Source organism: Armigeres subalbatus, chromosome 3 (assembly GCF_024139115.2).
Source record: "Armigeres subalbatus isolate Guangzhou_Male chromosome 3, GZ_Asu_2, whole genome shotgun sequence".
Classification (NCBI taxonomy): Eukaryota; Metazoa; Arthropoda; class Insecta; order Diptera; family Culicidae; genus Armigeres; species Armigeres subalbatus.
Window position 1 is genome coordinate 52,290,541 of NC_085141.1, and position 14,479 is coordinate 52,305,019.

At 39.2% G+C, this 14,479-nt stretch overlaps 1 protein-coding gene across 10 annotated transcripts in view; it reads right to left on the reverse strand.

Annotated features, from left to right (window-relative positions):
* Positions 1-13,261, reverse strand: part of LOC134224557 (glutamate-gated chloride channel) — a 288,157-nt gene extending 274,896 nt beyond the window's left edge. For 2 of the 10 annotated variants that reach the window (XM_062703955.1, XM_062703947.1), the window contains exons 1-2: positions 13,059-13,259; positions 12,349-12,735 (exon numbers count right to left, since the gene is read on the reverse strand). The gene's annotated coding sequence lies outside the window, so the exon portion shown is untranslated. Of the gene's footprint in view, positions 1-12,348; positions 12,736-13,058 lie in introns of all 10 variants that reach the window. The other 8 variants (XM_062703949.1, XM_062703950.1, XM_062703956.1 and 5 more) reach the window with 5 other exon arrangements.
* Between the last annotated feature and the right edge of the window lie 1,218 nt (positions 13,262-14,479).

Genomic DNA, 14,479 nt, shown 5'->3' on the forward strand with positions numbered 1-14,479 from the left:
GGAGCATCTTGACGGACGAACGTGTGGTGATCGAAAGGTGGAAGCAGCACTACGAGGAACATCTGAATGGCGCTGAGAGTACAGGCAGTGAAAGTCAAGGCAGCGGAGGAGATGACTACGTCAGTTCAGCGGACGATGGAAGCCAACCAGCCCCCACCTTGAGGGAAGTTAAGGATGCCATTCAACAGCTAAAGACCAATAAAGCAGCTGGTAAGGATGGTATCGGAGCTGAGCTCATCAAGATGGGCCCGGAAAAGCTGGCCACTTGCCTGCACAAACTGATAGTCAGAATCTGGGAAACCGAACAGCTACCGGAGGAGTGGAAGGAAGGGGTTATATGCCCCATCTACAAGAAAGGCCACAAACTGGAGTGTGAGAACTTTCGAGCGATCACCATCCTTAATGCCGCCTACAAAGTGATATCCCAGATCATCTTCCGTCGTCTGTCACCATTAGTGAACGAGTTCGTGGGAAGTTATCAAGCCGGCTTCGTTGACGGCCGCTCGGCAACGGACCAGATCTTTACTGTATGGCAAATCCTTCAAAAATGCCGTGAATACCAGGTCCCAACGCACCATCTGTTCGTTTATTTCAAGGCGGCATACGACAGTATAGACCGCGTAGAGCTATGAAAAATTATGGACGAGAACAGCTTCCCTGGGAAGCTTACCAGACTGATCAAAGCAACGGTGGATGGTGTGCAAAACTGTGTGAAGATTTCGGGCGAACACTCCAGTTCGTTCGAATCGCGCCGGGGACTAAGACAAGGTGATGGACTTTCGTGCCTGTTATTCAACATTGCGCTAGAAGGTGTCATGCGGAGAGCCGGGTGTAACAGCCGGGGTACGATTTTCAACAGATCCAGCCAATTTATTTGCTTCGCGGATGACATGGACATTGTCGGCCGAACATTTGCAAAGGTGCCAGAACTGTACACCCGCCTGAAACGTGAAGCAACAAAAGTTGGACTGGTGGTGAATGCGTCAAAGACAAAGTACATGCTTGTGGGCGGAACCGAGCGCGACGCGGCCCGCCTGGGAAGCAGTGTTACGATAGACGGGGATACCATCGAGGTCCTCGGATCCTTGCTAACGGCTGACAACAACGTTAGTCGTGAAATACGAAGGCGCATCATCTGTGGAAGTCGGGCCTACTACGGGCTCCAGAAGAAACTGCGGTCGAAAAAGATTCGCCACCGCACCAAATGTGTCATGTACAAGACGTTAATAAGACCGGTAGTCCTCTACGGACATGAAACATGGACAATGCTCGAGGAGGACTTGCAAGCACTCGGAGTATTCGAGAGACAGGTGCTTAGGACCATCTTTGGCGGTGTGCAAGAAGACGGTGTGTGGCGGCAAAGAATGAACCATGAGCTCGCCCAACTCTACGGCGAACCCAGTATCCAGAAGGTAGCTAAAGCCGGAAGGGTACGATGGGCAGGACATGTTGCAAGAATGCCGGACAGCAACCCTGCAAAGATGGTGTTCGCTTCCGATCCGGCAGGTACGAGACGGCGTGGAGCGCAGCGAGCGAGATGAGCAGACCAGGTGCAGAACGACTTGGCGAGCGTGGGGCGTATCCGAGGATGGAGAGATGCGGCCTCGAACCGTGCATTGTGGCGTCAAATTGTTGATTCAGTGTTATCTGTTTAGATGTTAACTAAATAAATGAATGAATGTACTACATAAAATTGTGACATAGATTTTTCTTACTCGAAATTTAAGAAACTAATGAGTAATGACTTTTAATCAAGAACTCTTTGAACACTAATTAATGATTTGAGTGTATTACTTCTACGTGAAGTATTTATATCCTGTTCGGGTGTGTCACTGCGACCTGTTATTAGATCTATTGTAGGGTTACCCGTATCCTTAGTGTTTAAGTGCATGTCGAATTACTTCATTACTATAGTCGCCCCTCCACATCTCGATATTGAAGGGATCATCGAGATAGGGAGAGATCGAGGCATGGAAAGAAAACTGAAATGGGTACTAGATCCAAAAAAGCTCGTTGCCATGAACAACGACAACAAAACAAATGTCGTTTCCTGTTGTTGATGCGTTTGTTATTGTCCAAAGATGGTCTAGTAGCCTGAAAATTTGAACATATCGACATAGGGAGAGTGAATCCTAAACAAAATATGATCAGAGCACATCGAGATAGAGAGATATCAAAATAGGCATGAAGAACGTTTTTTTTTATAGAAGTTGATTTGAAAGCGAGCGAAGGGCAATATTTGTGATAGTATATATCGCACTACCTTCCTTCAGCCAAACTCCCGTATGGAGGGGGAGGGAAGAGTATCAGTGTGGATTTCAAAATAGTGTCGAACATCGATTTACGAGTTCTACTCATCAAGCCCGATCGATAGACACCCATATTACATGGTTTCAGGTCAAACAATTGGTCTATATTGTTGCCACCTAGAATTTCGGTCCGCCATATTGGATTCAAAAATCGATTCGATCGATTTTCGAGTTCTACTCATCAAGCCCGATCGCTAGACACCCATATTGGTTTCAGGCCAAATAGTTGGTCCATATGGCCGCAATTTTAGTTTTTGATCCGCCATCTTGAATTTCAAAATGGCATCTAACATCAATTTTCGAGATCTACTTATCAAGCCCGATCGATAGACACCCATATTGTGTGGTTTAAGGTAAAAAATGGTCCATATTGAAGCCGTCTTGAATTTCGGTTCGCCATCTTGGATTTGTGTGTATTAAGGTCACTCCTGACGAAATCCAAGTTTAAAAGTGATCGCGTTTTCGGGGGCACACCACTCGATACGGAAGCAACGCACAACTGTCATTTTTATTATTTCACGCATGCTGCGACGCAGCACAGCTAAATCAACAAAAATGACAGTTGTGCGCCACCTCTGAATCGAGTGGTGTGCCCCCGAAAACGCGAGCACTTTTAATCTTGGATTCCGCTAGGAGTGACCTTAACGTCAACGTATGGAATGCTAAATTCATGTTGAGGTTAGAATTGTTATCTAGCACATACTATGCTACTCGAGTACTTCTGGAGGCGAAAGCCTCAAGGTTTAAAGCATTAACAGCGTCCTCATTCTAACAATGAAACAGTTAATTTTCAAAAACTGTCAATTTGGAGCAACTAGGAGCAAATCACCACACTAATCACCGGAAAGTAGACAAAAAATAGGTTTTAATGCATGATACCAGATCGTTCCGAATCTTTCCAGAAAAAAGTTTAAGCATTTTTTTGCCGTGCAAATTTGTTCGCGACATGCTATACATGCATTAACTTCAACAAGTTACCCAAAATTAAATTTACAAGCTACAATCATCAAATTTTGAAATCAGTTCATTTTATATATGCGTGAAATTTAAAAAAATGCGAGCTTCGCGAAACGAACGAAAAACAACTGAAGTTTTGTCCGGTCTTTAACCATTGTATGGCTTCCAGGTGAGTTCAAATGAGTGCCTTTCTGACATTCAAGAGGTAGAAAATATTGACATATTTTTTTTCAAATAAGGCCTCGATATATTGAAAACATACACACTTAAAATAAATCGCAGATTTCTGTGAAATTTTGACGAAATCTCAACAGCAGAACTGTTCGGTGAATAATTTTACAGATTTTCGGTGGTTTTAACAGTTGAACAAAGGAAAAATCGCCGAAAATTTTGTGAAATAGGTGATTACCGAACAAATCTGCTGTGGAGATTTCGGTGAATTGAAGCAAAATTCACCGAAAGGAGTCGTAGTATGCCGTGGTTGAAGGCAGTTGCGAAAATTTCTAATCCGTCATATTTTTCAGTTTTTTATTTTTTTTTATTTTTGATTCTTTTTTTTCCAAATTTTCCTTCCTTCTAAAATCAACAAACTAATAACAATAATTTTTTCCTACAAATTATAGTGTTGAATTGACAGATGAATTCTATTCAAGAATTAACTTGTATGGCTGCGGTTGATGTCAGGGAGGGTCGTTAAATTTTCTCTGTTTCGGATTCTGGAGTTTGAATACATCCACTGGGAAAGCAAACTTCTGTATCGAGAGGAGTACGGCAGCTCAAGAATCGTGGTCATCAATATGCGAATGGAGAGACCGGATCGTATACACGTAGCTTGCCAGAGAATAAAAGGATTAATGAGCCGAATATCAAAGAAGATGAGGTATTTTATCGCGAAATATTTGACGGCTGATTTTCGAGGTATGCAGAAGTCCTGGATGTTAAATTTTTAATTTTGCTTGCTGCACAACATTGGCCGTGAAAAGATCTATTTCATGTTGACGAAAGGGTCAAACATGATAACAAATGATAAGCTAATATTGTTTAATGTTTATTAGGTTGGAATGATGAACGGCTGGAAGTTAGGGTTCGGTTTTCACTATCATCCAATCTTTGACATATGGGAGAACACGAAGATACAATGGGAACTAACTGACTATATGTGTGTTTGTAATATATATGCAATAGTCGTCACCATTGAAAAAGTTTACGTCGTAATTTATCCGTATAGATAGTATGAAGACGTAGATTTTGAATTGCTTTCACTTGATGTTTTATATCATCAGATTTGTTTAACTTGTTTGGAAAATTTGTATAGATAGACGCAGTTATGATTTTCGTTGTCGTCGTCGGTGAATAGAGTTACCTTTTCACTAATTTGCAGTGAGGGCTTGAAAAAACAGTCAATATATTATTACCTATAAAACGTTTATGTAGACGACGTCGACGACGCCGATTTTTATGCACTTTTGATTCAATATAATTTTTCTAAGAACGGTTTTATTTCTTAGTTTATTTAGATTCCATAATCACATAGTATATTCACAGACGTCTGGTTTTTAGATCACATTCACCCCTTTTGAATTATACATACTCATTAAACTATCTCTTCAATTTATGTTCTTACTGATAGGAACATATTTTGCGTTAGTTTGCATTTCCCATAGTTGATCCATTGTCCTTGTTACTCATCTTATGTCAAGTGAAGACATTCCACTCAAAAGTTCTAACAATTCTTATCAATAATGATTAGCCGTCGATGATAATAGAAATCAAAGTATATAGGTACATATTGGTTTTCAAAAAAGCACTCATGCTGTTATGTTTGATGCTGCTTTCCTTTTTTATTTTTTTCATTTCATCTTTTCAGGTTTCAGGATAAGTATCTTTTTTCAATATTTGGACACATCATAACTTCTGAGCTTGTTTTTAGTAAACTCTTCCTTACTCGATATTGAGTAGTCGAGATCGAGTTAGAGGGGCATAATATTACATCGAAGTAGAGAACAAATTATTAAATGATCATAAATAAGTGATCAAATGCTCATAATTTAGCCTAGAGTAGTGAAGAACTAATGGTAGAGGTTTACTTATTTACATTATTTATTTTCCACGAACTCAAATAGTTCATCATCTTCATTATATTCCTTAATGACGTTTCAGCGCGTTTACTTGAAAAAATTACTCATATTTTTTCATCTTTCGTACTCGTGATGTGATGTAAAGTGTCTTGACGTTATGTATATACTTTAATCCCATCAGAAATATATGTTTAAATTTTACCATGAAATTGATCGGTTTTAGAAAATAATTAGGCAAAGGAAAAATTCAAAAAATCATTATATGCATTATGTTAATCTATTCATTCAAAAATATTCATCGAATTCATTTTTGCTGTTTGTAGCAGATCCGACAAACTTCAGATAAACGAAAATTGGCCTTCTTGATGATTTTTTCTTCCGTTTCTTCATTTTCACTCCTCATTCACTTTTCGCGAAAATTTGTGGTAAGCCATTTCAATAAATTGTGTTTTGACGGGAAAAATAAAAAAATGCTTCCAAGCACAGAAAATATGGAGATGTTGTAAGTAAAAATGTGGTATAATTTTATCGTCTTGAGTTTTTGCTTGTTTTTATCGCTTTTGTTTCTTTTCTTTGTCTCGTTCCAGAGAGCGAGTAATGGCGCTTAAGGTGACTCGGGGAGGCACTAAACACCGTGTTATTTTTCCTATCTTTCGTCTCTTTCTAGCATTATCACCTCGCAACTTTAAAGAGGCGCATTTCGATTTTTAGTTATTTTATGTAACTGTAAATGTATCAGCATGTAGATTGCAAGTAAGCACGCGCTGGTGATACTTTTTCAAAATCATATTTGTTGTAGAAAAAAAGTTAAGCATTCAATGATGAAAATGATGACGATTTGATGATTGTTAGTGCTTCCCGTGTCACCTTAAACCTAGGCCTATATGTACATAAGTATTCGTCATGTTTTCATAGTAATCTATCTGAATTTATGCGAATACTTTGCCCATCAGTGTATAAGCCAGGGCACTAGACTAAAAACTGTGTCCCATCCCAAGACGTCGAGGACCCATGGAGTGTACATTAATTTTCTTAGCAAGTCACTCCCAACGATTCGTCAATCATCTTTCCCCCTGCATGTGAAACGGTTGGTACGGCTGTCCCCGTTTCTTCCTTTCGTAGATTCAAAACTCTTCGTTGATCATGTTATTTATTACTAAATAATCTGATTGCCGGGGAGTTATGGATTATCTCCTAAATTCAAGCCTGCACGGTGGGCCTGGCCGTTTTAATACTTGTGTCATATTTATGATATGCTACAAATATTAATGCAGACAAGAAAATGCTCGGGAATATAACCGACATTTCCAGGATGCTTTTCAATACTGGCTGTGCATGTGCTAAGACAAGACAAGACAATTGAAGCAAAATTCACCGAAATCTGTGAAATGATTTAAGTGTGTAGTCACTCATTAGGATTCTAAAACCAAACAAAGAAAATGTCAAACATTTTTCTTCAATTCTATAGGATTTGTTCTATTTTTTATTAGTGTTAAAAGATCAACTTTCTTTATATTCCTTACTTATTGTGCCTTGCACAGGTAATCAATATTCGAACAACGCCTAACAATAGGGTAACTGTACCAGTTTTGGTCATGTTCCTAATTTGAGTAGTTTCTCGCATAACTCCGAAAATAAAGCTATTTTTGAGGGTTTTATTAGCTGTAACATGAAATATAACCTTTATGCTTTTTCACTGTTGAAACTGATCGATAGTTTTTGGAAAATATGCATTTTTCAGGGTTAGCCAAATTAAGCACTACGTGGCCAAAACCGGTACACTTCCCCTGTACCCTTTGTCGTCTCCAAAAATTTTTTTACTGACAAACGCACCCCGCAACTAGCCTTTATCAGAACACAAACACAATATCACACGAATCGTTTGCTCTGCATGTTCCGATATATACGAGAATACGATGCTAATTTTGTAATCATAGTTAGGTTCTCGAATATTTTCATAAAAGTAGAAACAATGAAAGCATTAAATCGCAATTTGCTGTAGAGATAATACAAAATAACGGAATGAAAAGTTAGCAACAAAATAGTATTCTTTTCTGTTGCTAATAAAATTTCTAGGATCTTTGTCATTATTATCCCCGACAAAAACAAAGCTTTGTTGTTTGTTCTCTTTTATCGCTTGTTTCGCATGCACATCTAAGAAAAATGATTCCCTGGCCTTGCCACAAAATGACTACTTTCGTGATCATTTTTCAACGCTCTCATAGATGTGAAAAATCTATCCGCATTGCAAATAGCACGTGCTATCAAAGCATTCATCTCCAGAATCCACCTCGTGTCGACCGAATTTTCAAAAATATCAAAGTAGCTTTTGTACCTGGAGGTTTGTTTTTCTTAGGCGACTATCTGGCGCTCATTTTATGTTGCAATTAAAAATAAGCGGAGGAGTAGATTTTTTAAATTTTTTTTATTGCTTTTCTCACCAAAGAATAGACTACCGTGCAAATTTGTCGAAGTACCACAATCCAAAACATCATTCTTGCACCTTATCTCACACCCCAAACAGCTCTTTCTTGCAGTGGAGACGTCATCCATATATGGAGAAACTGGTGGGAACATGTTTTGGTGGGACAATATTTTTTGCATGGGAGTCGAAAACGGCGCAAAATTTGCAATATAAGTGGTACAGTATTCTCCAGCAATGTAAAAGCAACGCATCGACGAAGCTGTTAAAAATTGAATGGAGCGGTTTTGTTAGCCAAGTCTTTTGTGCTCATTATCCCGACGGTATCATAGTTTAAATTGTTGCCTGTTAAACGCACTGTGAAATTGAAAAATAATTTATCTGGCCTATTGTTTTTAGCTGAGATTAGACGAATTGAAGTATATATGTATATTGGCAGAAGTTGCTCGGACTGATTATTGTTATTGGTTACTGAAGCCTGTCCACGTTAAATTTCGGACACTGTGACAATGTTCAATTGATTTGTAGCAATTTTATCACTTTGGACAAGAATGAAAACACGCTGAACGAATCACATGAAGCGGAGAACTTAAGCTGTTATGTAAATTGATCCAAACCAACGAGAAGGTTTGTGAAAATTAAAAAAAAAATCGCATTGGATGATGGGTGTCCGAAATTTAACGTGGACAGGCTTTAACAGACCGATTATTGGGAAAGTTTCAATTGTTAGACCAGCTTCAAAACCGATTTATTCAAAGAAAATTGCTACCGATTTTGTATACTAATAGCATTATATAATAAATGAATAACAGTAAATGTTCCATTCCATACGATTTTGCCTGCTCATATTCACTTCAGCTCATTCTCATCTTACTTCATGAATCTTGTTCACGAGATTTTATTACCGTGCGTTTCCGAAAAAGAAAGTCCGCCAAGATTTTACCGCATGCAATCAGAATGTTGCACTTCTAGAACGCGTCGTTTCTGTCGAAATAAGCGTGATTCTTTACATTCCGGTTAAGGGCCGATGCCCACGAAGATTTTATCACGGTACGTGCACGCCGCGTTAACGCAAGGTATCCCGCATCAAATGTAGTCGTGCGCACGTATACCGCTACCTGGACATCCGCCCTAAAGTTGCGTTAAAATGCGTAATGCACAAAACCCGCGTAAAAAAACGACTTGCATGCATTGCATGAGTGTTCACACATACTATCCATATGTGAATTTGAATGTAAATTTGTATTTGTATTGTAAGTATGTGCCGACTAGTGACGGGAAATGTCAAAAAAATTTCGTGGGATTGCAATTACTAATTTGCTAATAACTTTTTTCAGAAGCTATTGACAATGGATCAATCAAGGTAACTCATTTTGCACTCACCACATCAAAACAACGGCGGTACTGTATACGCATATTTCTATTCATGTGTGTTTGACAGAACATGTATACGGTGGCGCGATCTGCTCATTTCATAGCGGCAGTTTTTGCTTATTGATTGGTCCATTCGGAATGTTTGATTACCATTTATTGCTTAAAAGATCCTAGAACTTTGTCGAACAGATCATTGTTCTAAATACAAAGCCTAAGCCATGAGAGCGAAATTAAAAAATGTCATGGAATGTCAAGACATTTATGTCATTTGACACTAATTTGGCTCTCACCACGCCAATATCAGATTTCTGAGAAATGACCTATTAGAAAAAGTTATAGGGTCCTTTGAGGGCTACATCTCTTCTATATATATATAAAACAAAGCTGGAATTTGTGCGACCGCGCATCACTCAAGAATAGACAGCCCAATTTTTGATAATTTATATTCGTTTTCTACTTCTTTTTACGAGGTAAAAGGTTATGATGAAATTGGAATGCTTTGAAAATTAAAATCCAATCTTTTCGATTAAATGATTTTTCGTACAATTTGCATGGAAATTTAAAATTTCGATCATCTCTTTCTCTTTTTATATATATAAAGGGCGAACACGAGATTATTGCAGCACCTGCAACTGGCTGTAACTTTTTTCCTACTGGATGGAAATTAACAAAATTTTGTACAGTTTACCTTTAAAGTGTATTGTTTACATCCTGTGAATGGCTTAGTTGTATGGTTTGTTGCGCTCAAGATGGAAGTGAGTCAAGTGGAGAAGCGTGAAAAAAAATTGTACGCTGACTTGGAAAATTCGAATCTGTTCCAAACTTGCTTTAGGAAAAATGTTGAAAATCAGTAATTCAACCGTTTCAACAGTGCCAAAAAGCCTCAACGACCCATTGATATTGGATGACAAGCGTGGGGCAAGAAGGAAATCAGAAGCAGCATGTAGAAAGACGGAGGGAAAAATTAGAAGTAATTTCATCAGAAATCCCAACATATCAACATTTATGTTGCCAAAAAGGTCGGCGTTTTCCAAAGTTACGTCTCGAAGGTGTAGGCAAGAGCTAAATTAAAAGCCTAAAACGTTCAAAACTTCTCAAACCGCGATGAACGGCAGCAAACTGTTGCCAAGACCCGTGCTAGGAAGCTCTACACGGGGCTGTTGACCAAATACAAAACATAAGTGAAAGCTGACCTCCAACAAACGCCAGGGCAGGTATTTAACACCGGGAAAGATAAATTCCAAGTAGATGAAAAAGAAAAAAATGCCAAAAGAAGAAAATGTCGAAATTTGCATCGAAGTTCCTAATTCGGCAGGTAATTTGCACCTGTGGAAAGCGAGGCAAAATTTTCGTCACTTCAAGTACCATCAATGGTGAAATTGATGAGACTGAGTGCCAACAAAAACGTCTTTTGCTATTTTTTGGAGTAGCACAATGAAAAACCTTAATTGTCGCTGGATTTAGCTTCATGTCATTATTCTAAAAGCGTGTTGGAATGGTATGAGACTTATTCGGTGCATTTCGTGCCCAAGGACATTAATCCACCGAACTGCCATGAACTACCTCCGATCGAAACTTATTGGGCCATGATAAAACGGAAACTCAGGAAAACCAATGAGATATTCAAGGATGCAAAAAACATGCGTAGGCTGTGGTTGAAAAATGAGTAAAAGATATCAGATATGACTGTAGGTACAAGCTATTTTGGACGTTGTGAAGCGAAAGTGTTCAACCAGAATGCTGATTCGCTGACGCGTGGTGCGTTCTTCCCTAAGAGCTTCCGGCTAAAAGGCGTTTTGCCTCATGAGTTATCACCACTTTGAATGTTATGAATATTATTCAGGTGTTTTCTAATTTTAATATGGCATCAGTTAGCAATATTGTTTAACTGTTGCATAGGGCAGAAACACCAATGAAAATCGTTATAGATGAGACATAAAAGCAGTCTATGCTTGGCTAGGGCATATTGCCCCTCCTTCCTCTACTCATTGAGAGCGCGTTTCAGTGAAAACTGTTTTCGTCTTTATGTTTTGAAGTAGCGTCGTAAAATGAAAGGCCTGAACATTACCATCCCTCTTGTACCAAAGATTGTCGAATTAATTTTTCTCTCGACCAGATTTTTGATATTTAGAATTGTTTATATGTAAAATGGGCATCGATTTCTCAACACCAGGACCGTTATCCAAATCCGCATTTCTCCTATTTGTTCTACCAACGACATGGAACGAGAATGCGCCCCTGCCAAAGACAAAAGGGTACTCACAATGGAACCTCTTTCTCTAGTCATTTTCCTTTTGCATGATACCATTCGAAAAATAACTCAACTTGACTAAACGATTGGTTTGGCCATTTAATAATACATTAGGGCCAATGGTCCATTCGAACAAATAATGATCTTTCCGGGCGTTTTGTCATTCGGGCGAATGGAGTAAATACATGGCGAATGGAGGACAAAATAATGTTTTTATCTTCTAATGAAATTTAACATTTATGTGTAGGATGTATTGAGATAAAAAATATTAACTAATCTTTCATTTGAAAAAAAATAAAGTAAAATGCTTCTATTCATGAAATAGTTGCACCTAGTCTTGACGATATATTAAACACCTGCAATCTTCCTCAAACCATAATTTGATACCCTACTTGTTAATTCAATGGGGACTTTGTTCTACACTTCCATGATCCACGTTTTATGTTTGTTACCACACGTAATAAACATCTCATTCTCAGCTTTCGATGGCAACGCGCCGTAACATCCTCCTCTTTGAAAGCTTGCACCCAAATTCAGGAAACAAAATTCCAAACAGCGCCATATCTCATCGGGTTCGCACCTTTCCCCATCGCCCACCCCATGCGTTCACACACTAACATACGCAGTGAAGCACAATCAGCATGAAGACTGAATCCAAGGTTACTGTCGAACCGCCATTATCGCACATTTCGCCAGACAAAAATATCCAATCCTTCGATGATGAGGTAAAAGAAATGCCACATCACGATAATGTTCGTACTGCCCCCCCTAAATCGACAACCATTTCCTTGCTGCAAATGGAAATTCCCTTGCGACGCTATCCATTCCGAAGCGAACTGAATCGGAACAAGACGAAAGGGAAAATAAAACTTCCAAGGTGAGATGATGATGGGCTACCTTCCTATGCGATAGCGGCAATGCTACACCATGAGACCGACCGACGGAGATAAATCTTACCTGGAGGTAATTTTTCCTGATTTTCCTCTCTGGCTGCTGCTGACTGGATTTTTTTTACTCTACTGCGAGTTGTATCCTCCTTCGTTCAGTAGGTTTCCACCTTGCGAAAGGTGTCGGAAATCCTACACCTACGACGTCTTCGCCCAACGGCGTTTCAATTCTCTTCCTTTTTTTAGGCTCTGCTCAGCATCTGCACGAGTGGTTCAAATTATTTGGAGGAAAATTTCGCACTCTTCCATTCGGATTTTAAACACTTGTTTCGTATATTTCTCGCTATTTTTAATACGTTGATTTTCTTTTTTCTCATTTCAGCACATATCACGTTTGGTTGATTTATTCCTCAGATTTTTTCACAGATTCTGCTCAACCTAATCTGTACCCATCTTGCTGAAAACAAAATTTTGAAATTTTCGCTTTATCACTTTTTTCATTTTGAAAGCAAATCATTCCCTCAGAAAACGTTTACTGAAATGGGTGGTAACCAAGCATGCAAAAGAAGGATTCTAAAACGGTTTTTCGCAGATCAATTTTTTCACTCCACTAGATGAGAGGCAAAATGGCACAGATCTGCCACTCATTACACCACTGACGACATCATGAAAATCCTGATCCGCGCCCATTTCAAGAAAACTAATAAATTCCAATCACAAATCACACTTTATTCAACAATTAGATAACAAATAAACGATTTTTTGACATTTTTTCACCACCTAAATTAGATATCAAGGCCTTTCTAGGATTTTTTCCTCCTTCACAAAGCACTTTTCCACATTGAGGCAGCCCCACAAAGTACTGCGGAACACCCAACCGCGGAGTCGCTACTTTTCCAAAGGACTTCCACTTCGAACCACTGTCTACACCTGACTGAATGGCTGATTGCGAGATTGGCGACGACCAGCACAAGTCCCGGCTGGCAAAATCGATTGGATCTCCACCGGGATGGGGGTCCGTTGTTCTTCTGCTGGGGCCTGGGATGCTGCCGATTTCACCGAATGATCTGCTCCCGCTCCCGTTCTCAAACGCTCGCACACGTCGAGCGCGAGTGACTCTCTCGGGGGGACAACAATTTTCGGTAAAATCCAACCCACATTTACTTAACCTATACCACGCCGTTTGTTGTTTAATGTTTGGCTCCCCTTCACTTGGCGGAGACGGCTGTTTTCCCGTCATCTGCTTATCACATGGTTTTCACTCTGCCGCTCCGAAGAGAGAGAGCCGTTGTTTTGGAAACTGCGCTCGCCCCACGAATGTTATTTGCGTGGACTGGGAGGAGGTATGGGGATATCGTTTGCTCCGATGTTGCATGGGCCGTTTCGGAAAACGTGGTTTGTGAAAAATAGTCGAACACAGTTTGAAACGGTGTAAACTACCTTTGGTTAAACGTACCTGCAATGCAATGTAACATTTTTTTAAGAGCTTTTAAATATAGTCAACTTTGAAAACTGGCTTTCCGGCAAGGATAATATATTGAGTGATAAGTTTTGACGAAGTTTCCTCTTTTCAATTACACTTATTCTTGTTAACGGACGACCGATACTTTCGAACGAATCCTTAATGAATATAAGTGAATATGTCAGACATTCCAGGTATTCTGAATAGACACATTCCGGCGTGACGTTACAACATTTTGACGTACTTTTGAATAGTATTTTGAAGAAAACTTGCATAAAGCATCAGCAAACATATGCATCTTATTACTTATTCTGAAGCTTTATGAAATATCGGATCGAATAGGTATATAAACATCGAATTTGTGTAGAAAATGGCTTTCTGGAATGCAATTTGCTACTAGACGTTACAACGCACGTGAATTCGTGATTTTGTACCTCGCCTTGAACATGGTTATTTCTCTGCACTGGTCGTTATTTTACTCCAAGAATAATGAACACCCTTCAAATATATGAGGATAATGGATGACCCTACGGGGTAATATGCCTGAAAAACGAACTAAGTTCGTTTTATTCGACTTCAACATTTCGTGACGTTACAACGCGATGTGCTCTAAAAACAGGTCTTGCAATGCGTTGTAACGTCACGAAAAAGTATACCATACCAAAAGATATAATGTTCGATAATTTATTAGCATAAATCTGGGTTTTTGATCAATGGCACGGAGCCTTAATTCCAATGC